The following is a 16,054-nucleotide window of genomic DNA, read 5'->3' on the forward strand; positions in this document are numbered from 1 at the left end:
TTAGGAGGCTGACGAGGAAGGATGGCCATGAGTTCAAGGCCAGCCTGGGCTACATAATAAGTTCAAGGCTAGCCTGAACTACATAGTGAGACTCTTACGCAACAAAAACACAAAAAACAAAAAAAACTTCCTTCATATTATAGTCAGAACATTATGTTTTATTGCATGTATTGGTAGATTACACCTCTTAAAGTTTCATTTCAATAAAGTAAAAAAAAAAATCACAAAACATGATACTAAAAAGGACTCTGGCTCCAATGGGGTTTAGAATCACTAGTATATGCTTTTTTAGGGGCGTTACAGTTTAATATCTAGATGGCCCCTCAAAGCCTCACATGCTCATAGGTGAGGCTTTTGGGAAGTTATTGGATCATGGGAGTGTGATACTCATCAGTAGATTAGTCCACAGACGAGTTTATAGCTAAGTAGAACTTGGGAGGTGAAGCCAAGAGGAGGTAAGTTACTGGGGGCATGGCCTAGAAGGGTTTAACTCCCTCCCACCTCCCTTGATCTCTCTCTCTCTGCTTCCTGAGAGCCAAGCCATGAGCTCTTTCTCTTCTGCCATAACGCCCTGCCTAAGAGCCAGTGAACTATGTACTAAAACCTCAACCAACTGTGAGCCAAATAAACCTTTCCTCCTTAGTGTTGCATGTGTCAAATATTCAGTCTCAGAGAAAACTAAAGGTTATTTGTACATATTGTCAAACTTTCTTGAACGGTGCCTTCTAGAAAGGTTGTAGCAATTTATATTCTCACTATAGTACTCATTAAGAGGGCTGTATTAGAACTTTCCAATTTTAGTCAATTATCTAACTTTTGAGCTAATGTACATTACTTTGTTACTTATAAAATCAAAGTTTTGGGCTGGGGATTTAGCTCAGTGGTGCCTGCCTTGAAAGCACAGGGTCTAGAGTTCTATCCCCGGTACCCCCCAAAAAAAATTCAAAGTTTTTATGTATTGCCTATGTAGAGTATCAGTGTTTTTTACTTTCTTCATTCTTTCTTTAAGTGCTTGAGACTGAACCCAGGGCTTCATGCATGCTGGGTGCTGGGAAAGGGCTTTATCACTGAGCTATAAAACCTAGCCCCAGTGTTTTTCATTTTTATTTAGTAAGATGTCTTTCTCTATTGAGGACTTCATGTGTAAGGATTTAGGCTTCTTCAAAATCACTCACAATTGGGCCAGGGATTTAGCTCAGTGGTCCCAGCGCCAGCCTCATAAGCGCAAGGACCTGAGTTCGATCTCCGGTACCAAAAAAAAAAAAAAAAAATAACTCACAATCAAGGTAACCCCAAAGGCCCGAGTTTTATCCACAGCCTGAGGAAACCAAACCAGTTTGCTTAAATGAGATTCCCCTAGGTGGTTTTCATCTGAGATTCCATCTTTGAGGTCACCTAGAGCAGCAGTCTGGGCTTTGGGAAAGGTAAATCTTAGAGTGAAAAGGATGCTCAGACAAGCTCTATAATCTAGGCTTTTTATCCACCCCTCCCTTTTTTCTTCATTCACTGATAATCACTGAATGAGTAATAGGCTCAAACCCCATACAAATCTATTTATGCAAAAGACACCAGAGAGTAGTAAATCACTCCTGTCTTCCCAAGAACTTTCTTAGAAAGTTATTGACAGGGCCAGGGATTTAGCTCAGTGGTTCTGCCGCCTGCCTTGCAAGCACAAGGACCCGAGTTTGATCCCCAGTACCAAAAAAAAAGTTATTGACAGAAAAAGTATAAAGAGAAATTCAGAAACATAATCCACAACATTGGCTCTCCAAAGGAAAAGAGGGCAATTATTGACATTATTTCATCCAAATAAAAGAACTAATGAAGAGCCAAGCATGGTGGGGCATGCCTATAATCCCAGCACTTGGGAGTCTGAGGCAGATTACTTTGAGTTCAAGGCCAGTCTAGGTTACATAGTGAGTTCAAGGCCAGTCTGAACTACATAGCAAGAACCTGTCTCAAATAATTAATTGATTGATTGAACTAATGAAAATTTAATTCAGTAGATTCTCAGATCTAAAGAATGTTAATAGCCTTCATAGATAGGTTATTTTATAAGTCATATGAGTTGATGATTCTAAAATACACAGCTAGGCTCTGAAACAATCCACTTTATTTTTTTCAAATGAAAATCTTCATTGTAAAGATTCCCATCATGACACACAATGACATACCATCCTCTTGAGCAGATGCTAAACAGGAAGATCATAAGTTTGCACCCAGCCTGGGCAACTTAGTGAGACCTGTCTCAAAATCAAAAGGGGCTGGAGATGTAGCTAAGTGCAAAAGCCCTAGGTTCATTCTCTAGTCAAAAAAACAAACCTCCTACACAAGCTATGATAGTCCTCGTTAAATTTTTAAAACTAGAACCATTAACAGCATCCAGGTAATAACGTTCCCTGCCCCACATCCAGAGCTGCTGGCTGGTCACCCTTCTGGGTAGAGATGTGAGGTTTTACTTCTTGGATTGTGTTGGTGGGGGAAGGCATATTGTGTTACTTTAAAACACTCTTTTTAAATTACTCTTTCAAATATTTTTATTAATGCTAATAAATCTTTGCAGAGTTCTAGTTTTCAGTCAGCCTTCTTTTCTAAATGTTCTCTCATGCTTATCCTGAGACACGAACTATTACAAGTGAAACATACTCCAAGAAAGGCATGTTTTATCCCCCTATCCTGATTATTTCCCTAAATAAGTAATAGTAATAGGATGGAGTAGGGGGTAGATTAATGGGTACTAAGTTACAGTTAAAATCACAGAGCTCTGGGGTACTACTGGACAGCATGATGACCACAGATAAAATCTAATACACTGTACATTTTATAAAGGCAGAAGAAAAGATTTTTCAAAATTTTCACCATGAAGAAATGACAAATTTTTAGGAGATAAATATGCTAATCTGCCTTAAACATTATACATATATCAAACATCTTATGGAACTCCATTAATATGCACAATTTTTATATTTTACACAATTTTTATATTTTTTGTGTACTGGTTAAAGTAAATCATTTAAAAATTATTAGTAGGACAGACTTACTACTAATATCTAATACATAATTCAGTGGCTTCTCTAGGCTTTGAAGATATAGCTGAAAGAATTCTCCTGATTTTAAACATTTTTGTTTAAAAGCTTAATATTTTATTTTCTGATTTTAAATGTTTTGTTTAAAATCCATAAATAAAAATAATAATATATAAATATATAAATATTCAACGTGTGACTGTATAGTTCAATGAATTACTGTAAAGTAAACACTACCTGTTGCAAAGCAAAGTGGCATCTGGGACAAGGAACAGAACCCTGCCAGCACCTCAGATACTGCTTGATGTCCCTGCCAGAGAGCCACCTCCTCTCTCTCATCACCAATCTGACTTCTGCGGTAAACTTTTTTTGGGGGGGGGGGGCTTTTTAACTATTTTAGGTAACAATACAGGGCTGAAGCAAATATCCAAATAATTCTGGCTTGCAGGACACACTGTTGTACCAGATACATATTTAAGACAAAGATCTCATTGTCTTGAATGCTTCTGTTTCTTATTCTAGTGGCAATGGGCAGAATAGACTGTAAGGTTATATTTTCTTAAATTTCAACAAATCTTCCTCCCAATTATTTCTGGTTCTTGTTATAAGTGGTATCATAACAATCAGGAATGACTGTGTATAGCAAAGGGCACCCACATGTAACTGCTGTGAAAGTGAGTCACAAGGCAAACTGTACAAGTGTATGACAGTGGTGGTGAGTAACCAACAGCCCTCACATCTAGGAATTCAACCAGTGCCAGAAAGCCACGTGGATAACAAACAGTAACACAAGAAGAATTTTAAATAGCTTACAGCTGTATTAAAAAAAAAAAAAAAAAAGCACTACTCCAGGCTCTGAACCTGTCAGTTATTTCTGTCTGTTATCACTGGGAAAATAAGTTATAATACATAAAAATGAAAAAAAGAGCATCCTGTGAAGCCTGGCATTTCTCCCAAGCCATTTTAGGATTACTCCTTTACACACTGACTTAGGATTGGTCTGTGCAAGTACTTATTGTTTCCTTGTCTGTTTTAAATATTTTCCTTGGAGATCAATTTTCCTCTTCAGCTATCCAGTCATGAATGGAGAATTGCTTCTGTGAGTAACTTGCTACTGACCTGAGGAGAGGGCAAAGAGACAACACAAGACTAGGAAAATCCTTGGTGCCAAGTCTTTTTTCACTGCCTCTTCTATCTAGAGGACAAAACCCAGGAAGCCACAAGAGTCAGGCTGATAGCGTCATCTCAGAGCTAGGCCTTGACCAAAGTGGAAGGAGAGGAAAACTGCAGAGGGATAAAGAGGAAAAATAACTGGACTTCAAGTTGGTGAATATTTATGAAGTACTCATTCTGTTTAAGATACCACACCACACACAGCTTGAGGGCATTTCAAAAATAAAATGCCAACAAGGGAGGAGGGAGGGAGAAAGGAAGGAAGTGACAAGAAAAAAAAGTGAAAATGGAAGGAAAAAAAAAATGGAAACAAAGCTTTTGTACATAGGGAAGGGAAGGGGCTTAAAGGGGGGGAACGGGATAAGATAAAATAAAATTTATTGAAAAAAAAAAAAAAAGCCAAGCAGTTTGCTCCTCCAGCCTGTACCAGACAGAGCTCTTGGGTCTGCTGAGAGAGATAAGGAGGAGGCACGTTCATTGTGCTACATGTGGATGGTGCTCTTTTAGGACTGTTGAGGAAAATGAAACATGGTGAAGGCAGTGAGGGCTTAATGATAGGCTACAGAGTTTTCCACCTTTGCCTCCCAGAGTCTCAACCACAAGAAATGACAGAATACTGGCAAAGAGAACTATGGAATGAATACCTGCTTGAACATCACAAGAAGGTGAGATGGTGATATTTGGGGACCCAGCTATTTTACTGCTATCCTTTGGGTGTAGTTTGTACTCCAAAGGTTCATGGGTTGTAGAAGTTTGGTCCCCAGTAGGCCAAGCCTGAAGATGTGCCAAGGACTGAACCCAGGGCCTTCACACTGAGCTAGAGCCCACTTTGTATTTTTTGTTTTGAGACAGAGTCTCATTAAATTAATGAGCCTCCCACAGTGCTGGGATTATAGATGTATGCCAAGATCTTAAATCTTTATATTTACACTTTAAATTCAGCTTCTGAATAATGTTTTAATCTACAGCACTGAATAATGTTTTGCTTTATAGCACTGCCCTATAGTTAATCTAAAAACCTCAAATGTAGCATCTTCTTAAAAAAGAGTAACTTTTGTTTCTTTTAATTCTTAACATACCACCTCAAATATTGCTTTGTTGAGTAGGTTTTCATTTTACTCACTCATATTACCCACACAGGTGACTTTCACAAATGAATTACTAAGGCAATAAAATGAAAAATGACGTTAGTATCTACTTCATACCGCTAATAATCACTTATATTATATAACATTTTAAAATACTTTTCCTGATTTAATATGGCTATTAAGACCAACCTACACTTTTTGTTTTATTTTTTTAATAAAGAGCCACTGTTATAATAAAACCACTTTCTACATCCTGCCAGATCTGACTTCTAATAGTTTTGTTAAACAAATTTCTATCTATGTTCACACTTTTTTCTTCTGTTACCTTTATTCAGTTTTAGGATTAGCACAATGTTGAGTTCCTAAAATGAGGGGAGAAGTGTTCCTTCTTTTTTCTGCTTTAATTGTTTGATATAATTTATCAGTTAAAATGTTTATGAGACTGCTGTTGTCCTATAGGTAGGTTTTCAAGCTAGGAATATACCTTCTTTAATAGGTGCTATTCAAATTTTATATTTCCTCCAGAGTTAGTTTCATTCATTTGTCTTCCAAGGTACTTTTTAGAATTGTCAAATTTATTTCAAAAAAGATTTTTGTAATATGCTTTCGATATCCTTTTAAATTCTTTAAAATCTGTGGTAATGTCTCCTAGATCTTAATATTGTAATTTAAAAAATGTATAATTGATATTGTGTAACAGGAAGAACAAGTCTAAAGAAGCAGGGGAATTGGGAGGGGTAGGGGAAAGGAAAAAGGGAAAAGAAAAAATATGAGAAAAGGAAAAAAATGGAAACAAAGTCTTTGCAAATAGGGAAGGGTGGGCAAGGGAGGGGGAAAAAATAAGAACCAAGATACTCATGTAATGGTACAAGATCCCAATGATGAATGTAACTGTATTTTATACCGAAAATGTACCAATAAAGTTAATGGGGGAAAAAAAAAAGAGCCACTGTTAATGGTCCTCTTGCCTTCACTTTTCAGCTTTAAAGTTGATACTACCCAGAAACCGTGGGGATGGTCTCAAGGGACTAAAAAAATCTATTGGATAAAACATTAGTAACCAAAAAAACCCTCTACAAATCTAACAGAATATTAAAAATAATTCAAAGATTTGTAGGCTTTGCATATGGTGGCACACACCTATAATTACATCACTTTGGAGGCTGAGGCAGAAGGACTGCTGCTTCAAGGCCAGGGTGGGCTACATAGTGAGTTCAAAACCAGCCTAAATTACATAGTGAGACCCTGTCTCAAAAAAATAAAGGCTGGTGACACAGATCAGCGGCACAGCACCTGCCTGGCAAGTTCGAGGCTGAGTTTAAGTCCTGGTACAGGAAAAAAAAGACTTGTAGGAACATAATAAAGTGCTTCTACTATCATGATGTCATGATTGGGGGTGACTGTAAAGCACAGTCCAAATGTTCACCCACATTCCTCCAAACATGGGTAGAGGGCATGCTCCCCTTCCATAAGGCTGTGCTCTGATTGCTTACCCAACTGAATACACCAGACAGAATGCTCTACCAATTCCCAGTCCAAGGGCTAAGAAGCCACAGGTTCCAGGTTCTCTCTCTTAAAATACGTGCTTATGATGATGTTCACTTTGAGAAGGTGGCTGCTATAAAATGAGGAAGCTGAGTACATGGAAAGCCCACGAGCAGCTGTGCTGATCAACCTCAGTGACTGCCAGCACTAACAGACTAAGGAGGACTTCCACAATTCCATCTATCAAGCTGATTTTCTCCATCTAAATCCCAGACATCATGGGACAAAGACAAGCTGACCCTCCTGTATCCAATATAAACTCCTGATCTCAAGAGTCAGGGAATAACAAAATGAATGCCTTATTCCACTAGATTTTGGAGTGCTTTGTTACAGTAATAATTTTGGAGTGCTTTGCTGCAGCATGACCTATGAGACTAAGATCAAATTATGCAACTACTATAGCTAGGAATTCATTTCTTTAAAAAAAAAAAAATAGGTAGGCTGGGGATTTAGCTCAGTGGTGCCTCCGCTGCCTGCCTCACAAGCACAGGTCCCAAGTTCAATCCCCAGTACTAAAAAAACCAAAAACAGGTGAACATGGCTGCAAACACCTGTAATTCTAGCACCCAGGAGGCTGAGGCAGGAGAATTGCTGTGAGTTCAAGGCCAGACTGGGCTACACAATGAGTTCAAGGCCAGTCTGAACTATAGTATATAGCAAGACTCTGTCTCAAAAAAAACCAAAATACCAAAACACAACTGTAATACTACCATTCAGGAGGCTGAGGCAGGAGGATCACTGCAAGTCTGGGGCCAGCCTGAACTATTTAGCAAGATTCTGTCTCCAAAAAAATTAAGAAGCTAAAAACAAAGTAAAATAAAATCTTTCCTCATAAAAATGTTTGTAGTCATGAGCTACATATTATACTGCCTATACTATTCATTTATAATCCTTAAACAGTAGATCCTTTTTAAAAATGACCTAAGCAATTTTTCATTAAAAAAATACCTTGAAGGTAATTTTACACAATATTTTTAATGCACCTGTGTTTTGACTATGACCTATAACATGAGATCAGATGTGGAATATTTGACCTGTGGTGTCATTCACCATTCAACAAGTTTCGGCTTATGAAGCATTATTTCAGATTAGGGGTGCTCAACTTGTATTACACATTGGGGGGGGGGGCTACCAGAGATCGAACTCAGGACCTTGAGCTTCTGAGGCAGGCGCTGGAACCACTGAGCTAAATCCCCAGCCCTGTATTTTACATTTTATAAGATTAGACTTAAAATATACTCTACACATTATGCATAAAACTAATTGTCTTCCATATAAAGCATACAATATGTGACTATTTAACAAACTTTTATACTGGAAAACTGTATTAAGAACCAAAAGGCAACATTTATATTGCCTCTTATGTACTACTTCCTCTACCATGTGGCAGTCAAAAGGCTAAGATGCAGGGGAAAAAAAGAGTTCTGAATGGTCATGCTATGCAGACAGCCAGAATCTCTTTCACAATATCCCTACTGTCTACAGAAGATTATGTGACAATCTGACCACAGTTATTTTCTTAAAAAAGCAAAAGGCACATCACATTGTCAAAAGGCCAGAAACTATAGGCACTCAATAATATAATCTTTATGAACATTATTTCTAAATATGTAAACAAATGAATAGATATTAACAAAAAACCCTGAGGCAAAAAGAACTGTAGAAAGAGGAACTAGTAAACACTGGAAGGGCAAGTTTAAACCACTCTGTTTATTCACAGGGTTTACATAATTTGATAAGAAGCTTCTAAAAAAACTTTCAAATTAAAAGACATCCTTTATCAAGGAAAGGCATAACATTACATGTTGGGAGTGTAATTTAGTGGCACAGCTCATGCTTAACAAGGTTCTAGGTTCAATCTCTAACATCCCAAAAATAATAATATTGATCATCCTTGAAAATTCTCTTTAGGGCCAGGGATTTAGCTCGGTGGTTTCGCCACCTGCTGCGCAAGCGCAAGGACCTGAGTTCAATCCTCAGTACCAAAAAAAGAAAAAAGAAAAAAGAAAATTCTCTTTATTTCAGAAAAAGAAGAAGCATCAAAAACTTCTCTGTAGTAACTGTAATTCTATCAACAATCCCCTTCCCTTAATAGCTTTCATTGGTCTATCTAAATGGGGACTATCTTCTCCAAGCTGTTACACAGACAATGAATGGGTCAACATTGAGATGAAAATTTTTCTAGCTCCTTCTAAAATTTCCATAGTCAGAAGTTAATAACTATATTCTTTTTTTCAAGATAGGGTCTCGCTGTGTAGTTCAGGCTGGCCTTGAACTTACCACATAGCCCATCCTGGCCTCAAACTCACAGCAATCCTCCTGCCTCAGCCTTCTTCTGAGTGCTGGGATTACAGGTATGCACTTCACACCTAGCCCAATAATTATATTCTTTTCAAACAGGAAAAAAAGAGAAATGAATGAAATCTAATTCATTTAATCATTTTATCCAATCCTGGGAAATCAAAACACATACCTATTATTCAAAACACAGCTTTCACGCAAAGTTTTTTTGGATGTATTGTGTATGTATGCATGAGTGGGGGGGGGGGTCATACATGCTATGCAACAGCTTTACCACTGAGCTACATCTCAACTCTAGCCCTTTTTAATTTATTTTGAGACAGTGTCTCCCTAAGTTGCCCAGGCTGGCTTCTGACCTATGAGTTTCTTCACGCCTCACCTTTCAAGTAGCTGGGATTACAGGCATGTGCCACACTGCCACAGCACTCGGCAAAAGTATTCTTTTCAAGCCCCCATCTTTTCAATTTCTGTAACAATCTCTCAGTAAAACTTAACTAGAAGATTTTCTTTCAAATATCTGAGAATCACTAAGAGATGCTCGTTTTAAAAATGGAGGTTCGGGGCTGGGTGTGTAGCTACCAGTGGTAGAGCACCTGCTTAAATACACAAGGCCCTGGGTTCAGTACTCAGCACTGCTCTCCAAAATGGTGATTTCTTTTAACTTGTATGTGCTATTTAAGGTACAGATTACAAAAGAAATTGGGAAAAAAAGAAATTGGTTGCCTCAGGGGAAGGAAACTAGGTGGCTGGGGGGCAGAGATTAGGGTGATTTTTCATTTTATACCCTTTTCTGCCTCTTGGATATTGACCCACATGAATGTACTACATACTATTTTTAATTTTTTTCTGGGATATTTTTCTTTTACATATTAAACATTTTTACCTTCAAAAAATAAACTGGAGACAGGCATGGTGGCTCATTCCTGTAATCCCAGCACTTGGGAGGCTGAGGTAGGAGGATCACCATGAGTTCAAGGCCAGCCTGAACTACATAGTGAAACTCGTCTCAAAAAAAAAAAAACAAAAAAAAAAGAGAAAGAAAGAAAGAAAGAAAGAAAGAAATTGGAAGCTAGATGTAGTAGTGCACATCTGTAATCCCAGCACTCAGGAGGCTGAGGCAGAAGGATCTCAGGTTGAAGGCTCTGTCTTAGAAGGAAAGAATGAGGGAAGGAAGAAGTCAGGAAAGAAAAAAAAAATTAACTAGAAGATAATTTTCTTTACTAGTTCTGACCTAGTAGCAGAGGATAAGGGTTTGTGTTCTAAAACTTCTAGAAAACAGTCTATGATAAACATTCTCTTAAAGAAATATACTTAGCCAGGTATGGTGGTGGCACACGCCTATAATCCTAGCACTCTGGGAAGCTGAGTTCAAGGCTAGGCTGAACTCAGAGCAAGACCTTGTGAAAAGAGAGAAGAGAAGGGGAGGGGAGGGGAAGGGGAGGGGGGAAGGGAAGGGAAAAGAGAGAAGAGAAGAGATGCAATTCCACTTTGTTCGTTGCAAATCTAATATGGAGAAATTGAAATCCTTGAGTACTGCTGATGGCAATGTAAAATGGCACACAGCTGTTATGGAGAACAGTGTAATTGTTCCTCAAAAATGAAACATAGGAAGGGCTGGGGATTTAGCTCAGTGGTTCTGTCTCCTGTCTCACAAGCACAAGGTTCTGAGTTCGATCCCCAGTACCAAAAAAATGAAACATAGGGGCCAGGGATTTAGCTCAGTGGTTCTGCTGCCTGCCTCGTAAGCACAAGGTCCCAAGTTCAATCCCCGGTACCAAAAAAAAAAAAAAGAAAAGAAAGAAAAGAAACATAAAGGGCCTGTGGATTTAGCTTAGTGGCATAGCAGCTGCCTTGGGTGTTGGATGTTGTGTCTCAGCAAGGAGAAAAGTTTAAGACACCTTCCAAGACTTCTTTGAAGCTTAATTTGTTACAATGGCCATAGATACACCCTGTGTATCTCTTCAACCTTATTTCATGACACTATGGACCTGCCACCAACTTGAGAATATATTGGAATTCTTTCCTTCCTTCAAACATCTCCAGCTCATTTCCAACTAGAGTTTTTACTTAGCTTGATTTTCAGTGGCTGGATTATCTTTTACATCCTACCTTAATCACTTCCTGATAGTTAACCAATCATGCTCTAGCAACTATTCTTTTTTTTTTTCCCACTGAGCTAAATCCCCAGCCCTCTACCAACTATTCTGTTTTCTTTCTCTTCACATCAATTATAGGTACCCCTAAAATGTACCAATAAGTGTTTTGCTATTAAAAAAAAAAATACTGGGAAAAAAAAATACCAGGGATGTAGCTCAGCAGCACGGCACCTGCCTGCCAAGCACAAGGTCCTGAGCCGTAGAGCATTTGCCCAGTAGATCCAAGGTCCTGGGTTAGATTCCCAGTACCTCCAAAAAAAGAGAAAAAAAAAGTATAAGGTAACCTACAGTTTTCTTCTTCTTTGCCTAAAAGTTTCCTCCATTCACCCTCTCTTTCAATCCTTTTGATTCCTAAGTACAAAAGTTGTTGCTTCTAAGAGTTAAACCCTTTAACCATGTCTTGATTTCAAATTTTCATACCCTCTCAGGGTAAGATATTAATCACTTTTTAAAATATTTAAACTACTTAATGGATCATTCCCTTTTGCCTAAAAACATTTGTTGGCAGGCACAGTGACGGATCCCTATAATCCCAGCACTAGGGCGACTGAGGCAGGAGGATCACTGCTACTTCGAATCCAGCCTGAACTACATAGCAAGATACTGTCTCAAAAAACAAAACATACAAACAAACAAATACAAAAGAGCTGAAATATTCAGACTTTATCACCTCCTCTTTACTCTTTACCCACAAATATCCTCCTGAAATGGGCCTGCTGGGATCATCAATGACTTCCTAACTGCCAAATCCAAAAACAGTTTCTTCAGTTTTGTAATTAACCTCTCTCTCTAAAAGATTTCAACTCTAATAACCACTCATTTTTCCTTTATGAAGCTCTGTTCTTAACTCCATCTTAAATAACCCTAAGTATCAAACTGTCTTAAAACAAGAACAATTCTCCACTTCCACAACCCACCTCAGAGATTAAAACATTTAGAACCTAACCAATATTCACATTTTCCTTCTCTATTTAACTTCTGAAAAAATATTAGAAATTAAAAATATAAAATTAAACACTTACCTCAAAATGATAGCCCCCATTTCAGTCTTTTAGGAACAGATGACATTACCAATTTTTTTAACAGTGAAGTTTTCATAGGAGACTTTTTCAGATTATAAGATTCACTACAAAGAAAATTAAAGACAAAAAGCATTAATCTAAATGGCAAAATTAAAACTTTTAATTATATGATACTAAACTGCTTAAAACTCTACATTTTAGAATACAGATTGAAAATTTAATAAGGTTAAAGTTCTTTTAGTATATTACTATCTATGTTCCTTTGCTCTCGGCTTTTGGTCATTTTCTATGGCATATTTTTTCTTAATTCGGAGGCTTTATATCCTCAGAATCAAATTTGACTATATTATTTGCATAATTTGCAAGGCCCAGTGCAAAATAAAAATGTGAAGACTTTTTACCAAGATGGGGCAAGAAGGTGGCATATCTTCTGCTAGCTCCTGACTCTGATGCTTCATATGTTAACAATAAAACTGGATCATCTAAACTAATTCCAGGCCTGGGAATACAGTGCAGTCCAGGGATAAGAGTACTTGTCTATCATTTGAGAGGCCCTAAAAGTTCAATCCCCAACACCACATAAAAGAATAAATACTCCCTAAACTAAGTCCAGCCGCTAATTCCCAATGTAAATATTTTTCACCATAGAAAAAATTTTAGGGCTGGGGATACGGCTTAGTGATAGAGCACTAGCCTAGCATTCACAAACCCCTGGGTTCAATTCCAGCACTGCAAAACAGGAACAATAATAATAATAACATAAGACCACTCATTCAAAAATTAAGAATTTCAAGACACAGAGATAGCTTAATATTTGGACCTTGTTATAGTTTATATCTAGATGTCCCCATAAAGCCTCATGTGCTCACAGGTATGGCTTTTGGGAGGTGACTGGATCACAGGGGACCGGATTCTCATCTGTAGATTAGGCCACTGATAAGTTTACAGCTAAATTGACACAGGGAGGTGAATCCTGGTGGGAGGAAGTGGGTCACTGGGGATGTGGCCTGGAAGGGTCTATGTCCTTCCCTCCTCCCTTGAGCTCTCTCTGCCATGCCATGAGCTTTTTCTTCTCTGCCATGCCCCCCACCCCTGCCACTGCTATGCTGCCCTGCCATGGAACCAGTTGACCATGACTACAATCTTTACAAACTGTGAGCCAAAATAAACCTTTCCTCCTTTATTCATTAAATTTATTGGTACATTTTAGGTACAGATTACAATGAAATTCATCATTGGGAATTTGTACCTTTACATGCTATATATCTTGGTTCTTATTTTTTCCCCATTCCCCTGCCCTCCCTTCAACCCCTCCACCCCTCCCTGTTTACAAAGACTTTGTTTCCATTTTTTCCTTTTCTCGTATTTTTTCCTTTCCCTTCTTTCCTTTCCCCTACCTTTGCACATCGAGGCCATACTCTTAAGTGAAATAAACAGGACACACATTTGTAAATATCGACTAGTTTCTCTGGTGTAAGAAACTGAAAATGTAAATAAGGATCAAAATGTATTAATAGAGGCCCGGGGAATTTAGCTCAGTGGTTCTGCTGCCTGCCCCGCAAGCACAAGGGCCTGAGTTCGAATCCCAGTACCAAAAAAACCCAAAAAATGTATAATAGTGTGAAATAGGAAGAAAAGGACCTTTCCTCCTTTAGATTGTCAGTGTCAGGTATTGTGTTCCAGTGACCAGAAAGAAACTTACACAACACTCTTAAGGGGCCTTGTTTGCACACAATGCACCCCCATGAAGCCAACCATGTTCGGGACCCTAATTCTCTACCTACTATAAATAGAAGGAATGAGATAAACAAATTTTAGAATAATGTTAAAGTATATTAAAAACCGCTTATTTTCCCAAAAGTAAGAGAATTAGTCAACCCCAAAACTACAGTGGTACCTTGGTACTCGTTACTAATTGGTTCTAGGAGTACCAAACAGTTTGGACTAGAAACAGTATTGAGTCACAAGGCATGCCAGCAAGTGCAAGGGTACCAAACAAACGACGAGTACTGGGACAGAATTTTCATGTCAAAATGTGTCAACTAGGGCTGGGGATTTAGCTCAGTGGCGCCACACCTGCTTCGAAAGCACAAGATTCTGAGTTTGATCCCCATACCACACACACAAAAAAAGGGTCAACTACCAAATTTGATGAATTTTAAGCAGTCATCTACCAAGGTAAGACTAATTAATTTGCTAGCTCAGGATGTTGACAGTGTGGGAAGTTATGTGAGGATGGAGGTGGGGATAGCATAGGGATTATATGGGAACTTGATACTTCTGCTAAATTTTGCTGTGAACCTAAAACTTCTCTTAAAAATAAAGTTTATTGCTGGGCAAGGTATCGCATGCCTGTAATCCCAGCACTGGAGAGGCTGAGGGAGGAGGATTGCTGCAAGTTCGAGGCCAGCCTGGACTACAAAATGAGTTCAAAGCTAGCTTGCACTACAAAGACCCTTATCTCAGAAAGGAAAGAGATGGGAGGGGAGGGGAGAGAAAGTAAGTTTATTTAAGCTGGGCATGGTGGCACACGGCTGTAACCTTAGCACTCAGCAGGCTGAGACAGAAGGATTGCTGTGAGTTCAAGCCAGCCTGGGCTATGTAGTGAGTGAGACCTTGTCTTAAAAAACAAATAAATATATACATATATTTTTTTTTTAATTTAAAGGAAGTTAGAATATTTCAGTTGCAGCAAAAAAACAACCAATTTAGTAAATACAGACAAATAATAAATGTAAGCACACTATTCTTCTTGGGCCGGATTCTTTTTCCTGATGGTCTACTAAGACAAGTACAATCCTTGAATACATCAGTCTATAAACCAAGTAAGAACTGTATGAGGAAACAACAAGTCCTTGATTGTCATAAAATCATCGTTGACCCCTGGTAAAGACCACCAAAACCTCCAGAATGACTCTCAAAGGCCTATAAAAATCCACTGTGCTGCCAGGGATTTAGCTCAGTGGTTCCCCCACCTGCCTCGAAAGCACAAGGTCCAGAGTTTGATCCCCAGTACCAAAAAAATAAAAAATCCATTGTGCTATACTCTTAAAATTTATAAACTCTTGCATATGTGTTATGTTTGAATTAGGACCTTACAGTGGTGAATGGCTATAATTCCAGCTACCTGGGAGGCTGGAGTTCAAGGCCAACTTGGGCAACTTATTGAGACTTGTCTCAAAATAAAAACTTTAAAAGGCTGGGGATGTAGCTCAATGGTAGAGTACCCCTGGGTTTGATCCCCAGTAACACAAAAGCAACAAAAAATAACAATAAAGGTCTTTAAAAGGAAACATTATAAAGATAATATTTGTACTTCAAACCCTAAGAAACAGTTAACAGAAAAGAAAAAAAATGAGTCTTAAAAATAGGAACAGGAAAAAAATTTTTTTTAAAAAATAGGAACAGGTTGTGGCATACACCTGTAATCCCAGCTCTCAGGAGGCTGAAGCAAGAGGATCACCTGAGTTCGAGGCCAACCTGGGATCCATAGTGAGTTCAAGCCCAGCCTGAATTATACAACCAGACCCTGTTTCAAAAAAAGGAACTGGGCTGCGATGTAGCTTAGTGGCAGAGACAGCACTTGCCAAACACACATAAGGCTCTAACTTCCCGGCACCACCAAAAACTCCCACAAACACAGGGACGATTATTCCCCTATTCAATATAGTACAACAACTATTTACATATCATTTACATTTTATTAAGTATTATAAGTAATGCACATTATTTAAAATAGATGG

At 38.3% G+C, this 16,054-nt stretch overlaps 1 protein-coding gene across 5 annotated transcripts in view; it reads right to left on the minus strand.

The window, feature by feature from the left end:
- Pik3cb (phosphatidylinositol-4,5-bisphosphate 3-kinase catalytic subunit beta) overlaps nt 1-16,054 on the minus strand; it is a 172,754-nt gene that overhangs the window by 116,690 nt on the left and 40,010 nt on the right. For all 5 annotated transcript variants that reach the window (XM_004834330.3, XM_087186229.1, XM_021249649.2 and 2 more), the window contains one exon: nt 12,312-12,415. The gene's annotated coding sequence lies outside the window, so the exon portion shown is untranslated. The remainder of the gene's footprint in view (nt 1-12,311; nt 12,416-16,054) is intronic.

Source organism: Heterocephalus glaber, unplaced genomic scaffold (genome assembly GCF_053883595.1).
Source record: "Heterocephalus glaber isolate CG9 unplaced genomic scaffold, H.glaber_assembly_v1.0 deba00001504, whole genome shotgun sequence".
Classification (NCBI taxonomy): Eukaryota; Metazoa; Chordata; class Mammalia; order Rodentia; family Bathyergidae; genus Heterocephalus; species Heterocephalus glaber.